Here is a 5,693-nt window from a genome sequence, read left to right as displayed (position 1 = left end):
TTTGATTGATAAAAATATTTGAATATATAATAAAACTGCAGTGAATTACCTTTTAAAAAATTGATTAACACTACATTATTGCCCACTAATTTTAGCATATTTACTTTTGAATTTCTTTTATCCTGAATTCAGTTACTAATATTATATCACGGTTATTTAACATTTTTAAAAAAGATTATTCGATATATAATCGTTAAAATCGATATATAACAATCATTTTTTTATTGTAATTGTACATATTTTATTTATACTGTAAATAAGATACGTTTTTTTTTTGTGAATTCTTTATATCGTATTTTTTTTCAAAGTTAGGAGTGAGATTTGAACCCAAAACCTCTAGGTGAAGATGAAGAGACTATGTCCTTTAAAGTATAGTTGGTGCGAAATTTATAACCACAAACTAACTGGCAAGTCTACGGATCGTACCAAAAAATATCTCATGTGAGTGAGGGTCGATCCCACGAGGATTGATGGACTAAGCAACAGTGGTTAAGTGATTTACTTAGTTAGACAAGCAGAAAAGAGTGTTTGAGTGTTCAAAAGCATTAAACAGTAAATTCAAAAAATCAGAAAGCAAGCAATAAATTGATATGAATAATATATGGAGGAAACAGTTAAGGTTTCAGAGATATCTATCTTCCGGATTGGCTTTTCTTACTAACTATTTTAATCATGCAAGATTCAATTCACGGCAAATTATATGTGACTAAACCCTAATTCCTTATACCTTTTTAGTCTCCTCTAAAATTCATCAACCACCAATTTCTTGGTCATTTAATTCCAATTAAAATGTGAAGTTCAATTCTAGTTTATGTCACAGAAATCCTAATTATCCAAATATAAGAGGATTATATGTCACGTATCCCGTTATCCAGATAATTAGAAATTTAGGAGAATATGTTTTCAAGTTGTTGTTCAAGTAAAGAGCTTTTTCAAGTTATACAAGAACTCAATTAGAATAAGGGTCATACCTACCCAAATTCATAAGATAAATAACGAAAATTATTCTTGAATTATAAATCAGTACATGAATTAAAATAGAAAAATAATAGTATCAATCCATACAATAGATAGAGCTCCTAACCTTAACCGTGGAGGTTTAGTTGCTCATGGTTCAGAGAGAAAACTAGGATTCTCAAAAACAGTAAATTGCGGAATGAGGTAGAAGAAAAGAGAGTAGAGCCCGAAGGGTTGATTCTTTTCCCTTTTATATCTAATCCTAATTAATGTAAAATATATTTCCTAAAACTAAAATAATATCTTTTCTGAATTATAAATAAAGTAAAAATTAAATCAAAATTAATTAACTTCGGCGCAACTTTGTATGAGTGCATGGGGACCATTGGGCTCATTAAGGTCCACGCTGAACTTAGAATTTCTCAAGTTCAGGTTCAGCGTGGGGTGATGCGAGATTCTCCCTTTGTGCGTTGTACTGGCGCTGAATTTGGAAAGAGCCAAGTTCAGCGTGGATGAGGCCGAATCAAATGGAAGAAAAGGGTATACTATTATATATCATTGGAAAGTTCTAGAAGTTAGCTTTTCAATGCTTCTTGAATAACATCAATTGGATCTCTGTAACTCAAGTTATTTCTGTTTGAGTGCAAGGAGGTCGGGATTGACAGTATCATTCGCTTTCTTCCTTTTCTGCTACAAAACTCCGTCAAATCCATCCGAATGCTACCTGAAATAAATAGAAATTGCACATAACTCAAAGTAGCATTCATAGTGGCTAAAATATATTAAATCTTGATTAAACTTAGCAATTCAAGTGCAAATTTACTAGGAAAAGACAGAAAAGATGCTCACGCATCACAACACCAAACTTGAATTGTTGCTTGTCCTCAAGCAACCAAAATTAGTACATGATCAAGATGTGAATTTGTATGAGAAGTGAGTGTTCAATTAAGCTCATGTCCCTTCTTAAAGTGGGGTTTACACACTGCAATCCTGAATAGTTTTGACATCTCACTCTCCTTTGAATCAGAGGAATGTCACTGTCATTCGGAATTAGAATCTGGATAATATTATAAATTCTCTGGTCTTTTTACTTCGGATTAATCCTTGAACACAACAAATTTTCTTTTAATTCTCTTTTCTTTGGTGCTTTGCACCTTGAGCCTAGCCGTGACTTTAAATGCTTTGTCTCAAGCTTCACTTGATATAAAAACACCACAAGCACTTAACTGGGGAACTCTCTTTAGATTCTGATTTTTCTTTCAGTTACTCCCAGACAGTGGTACTCAAAGCCTTTGGCATACTCTGCTAAAATGCATTTGGTTTCGACTCTAAATGTTCTGTCTCAAGGATTACTTGACACAATTACACCACAAGCATATGACTAGGGAAACAACTCTTTGAGCTTTTAATCATGTCTGACCTTCCTAGTCATTGATGCTCAAAGCCTTGGACCTTGCTTTGTATTTTTCTTTTGCTGTTTCTTTTGTTTCAAGGATTAAGCTTTCACTAATTTCAGAAAATTCATAATAGTTCTCTGAATTCCTGTTCCTTATATATCAACATCCCTTGATTCAAACTCAAATATGCACTATTCATATCATGCATTCAAAATCACAAAGAACACCACCGCATTTAAGCAGATAAGACTATTCTTTGTTATAAACTCTATTTCTCATGCATTACATCTTTTCTTCTTTCTTTTCTTTTAATTTCAAGCTTAGTGAGCAATACATGAGACGCTCTTTCAGAATTAAAATCAAATATCAAAATAAAAAAATAGCAAATTAAACTAGACCTAGGAATTGAAATAACAAATGATCATGCAATAACTAAAACAAAATAGCAGAAAACCGGAACATAACATAGTAAGAACGGAAAGGAATATAGAATGAAAGGAATTCAACCACCTCAGTTATCCTAGTGGCCGTCTCATTCTTAAGGATGTGCTCCTCCGTGAAGATGATTCACCTCCCTTTGGTACCATTAAAAATTTAAAATAAACAGAAAATCTACAAGCGAAGCAACACAACACTAAACTTAAAAGTTTGCTTGTCCTCAAGCAAAGAAGAATTGAAAGCAAGAAAGGACATAAAAAGACGTATAGAGGAGTAAAAACAAATATTAATGCAAAAGAAGCCGAAAATAATAAATAAACAAAAAAGATAAAAATTAAAACTTTTTTTTGAATATATATATATATATAATTATTTATTTATTTATTTTTTTAAATATATAGATATTTATTGATGTATTTATTTATTTTATTATTATTATTATTTTATATATATATATATATATATATATATATATATATATATATATATATATATATATATATGGGATTGGAATGGGGAAAGGAAGGTCTGCTGGCTGTCACGGGATGGAATGGGAATGGGGGTTCTTCACATGGCTGGAGGATGTGGGAGTATACAGGGAAAGGGAATCAGGAGAGGGGTTGTTGGGATTTGTTTTGGAATTAGGAGATTGTGTTTAGAATTGGCTATTATAAAGAATCCAGCGCTGAACTTGCTGAGTGTGAAGTTCAGCGTCGCAGGCCCCGAGTGTATGATATTCTCTTCACGCCAAATTTGGTGCAGCCCAAGTTCGGCGTGGATCTAAGATTTTTTTTTTGTTGCCAATTTTTCATGCTGAATTTGGTAAGAGACAAGTTTAGCGTTGATTCTTCTCAAATTTGTACTTCTTTACATTGTTCTCCATAGTGAATTTAGGATGTGCCAAATTCAGTATGGGCTCACGGTCCAATTATGCACTTTGTGTACGTTATTTTCCACGTTGAATTTGAGAAATCTCAAGTTCAGCGTAGACACACACTTTTGCACACACACACTACACGGAACTTGAAAATTCTAAGTTCGGCATCAACTTGACCGAGACAACCTCCTCTAGAGTGGCCAAAATTTTTTCTAAGTGTCCGTTTTCTGTTTTAAACTTTTTGCATGATCAAAACATACATAAAACAAAGGAAAAACAGTAAAAATTCAATAAAATCAAATAAATAATAAAATCAACGCACGGAAAATAAATTAAGGACACGAAATCATCGAGTTGCCTTCTGATAAGCACTTCTTTACCATTACTAGCTTGACGGTCAGCTCCTCTAAGGAGGAGGATCATAGGGGCTCAGCTCTTCAACCTTCACTGTAAATTTTCTCCCTGTGTCTCCGTAAAGTAGCTCAATATGCTCCAGAGAAAGGATTCTGTTTACTGTATAAGTGAACACTGGATTGCTAGTCAACACCACCTTCATTCCTGGGCAGAAGTCTTCAGTGAAAATCTTTTTGTTTCTCTATCTCCTGGGTACTTTCTTCTTTTTAGGAACCTCCGTCTTGGTGGATGATGCATTCCCGACACCAAACTTAAGTTTGATGTCAGGAGGAATTTTTTTTGTTATCACCAAAGGAGGTTTGAGTTGCAATTTCTGCTGTGCATCATCAGAGGGTTCTTGAAGGTTTAGATTAATAAGCTCAGTCTGCATGCACCTCTCTTCTTCACCTGCTGAATGTATATTTTTGAAGACATGAATGACTAGTTGCTCATTATGCACTCTAAGCACTAATTCACCTTCTTCCACATTAATCAGAGCTCTTCCACTGGCTAGGAATGGTCTTCCTAGAATTATAGAGGCATCCTCATCCTCCCCTGTGTCAAGAATCACAAAATCTGCTGGGAGGAAGAACTTACCCACTTAGACCACGATATTCTCCACTAATCCGTATGTAGGATTGACCTATTCAGAAGAAGAATGAGAATAATCATAATTTTCATTTTGCATAAAATTACTTGACATGTCATAAGGGACCTCTTGATGTGCATTCTGAGTGTTGACAGCTAAACTTGCATTCCACTCAAATGTTAAGTAATTAGATTTATTTGCTGAGACAAAAGCTTGTTCTGAGCAAGAAGAGCATTAATAGCTTCCACTTCCAAAATGCCTCTCTTTTGAGAGGTCTCAGAGTTTCCAAGATTCCTATTGGAGGAGTATAAGTATTGGTTGTTAGTAACCAATTCAATAAGCTCAGTAGTCTCCTCTGGTGTCTTCTTCATGTGCAAAGAACCACCTGCAGAGTTATCTAAGCGCATCTTGGACATTTCACACAAGCCATCATAAAAGATATCCAGTTGAGTCCACTTAGAGAACATGTCCGAAGGACATTGTCTAGTTAGTAGTTTGAATCTCTCCCAAGCTTCATAAAGGTTCTCACCCTCTTTCTGTCTGAAAGTCTGAACTTCCACCCTCAGCTTAGTCAATTTTTGTGGTGGAAAAAACATAGTCAGAAATCTAGTGACCACATTGTCCCAAGTATCCAGACTCTCCTTGGGTTGAGAATGTAGCCACAGCTTTGCTCCCTCCATCACAGCAAATGGGAAGAGCATGAGTTTTTACACATTAGGATTCACTTCATTGGTCCTCACAGTATCACAAATCTACAGAAAATTAGAGATAAATTAATTTGGGTCTTCATGAGGAAGTCCATGATACTGATAATTTTCTTGCACGTACAAGAGTGACAAGTTGAGGCTTCAATTCAAAATAATTTGCAGCTATAGTAGGCACCACAATGCTTTTCCCATAAAGATATGCATTAGGGGCACTCTTCTGGGTTGCTCATTCACAACTGGATTTGCCACATTGGCATTAACAGCATTATTATGATCCATGTTGGACTCTACAGCCTTGTAAAGTCTTGCTTGTTGCAAATACCGCCTAAAAGTCC

At 34.7% G+C, this 5,693-nt stretch overlaps 1 pseudogene; it reads left to right on the top strand.

The window, feature by feature from the left end:
- Positions 1-5,118: 5,118 nt before the first annotated feature.
- LOC112704821 (small nucleolar RNA R71) lies at positions 5,119-5,220 on the top strand (annotated as a pseudogene).
- Positions 5,221-5,693: the final 473 nt, after the last annotated feature.

Source organism: Arachis hypogaea, chromosome 7 (assembly GCF_003086295.3).
Source record: "Arachis hypogaea cultivar Tifrunner chromosome 7, arahy.Tifrunner.gnm2.J5K5, whole genome shotgun sequence".
Taxonomy (NCBI): domain Eukaryota; kingdom Viridiplantae; phylum Streptophyta; class Magnoliopsida; order Fabales; family Fabaceae; genus Arachis; species Arachis hypogaea.
This window is presented reverse-complemented; position numbering and strand designations above follow the sequence as displayed.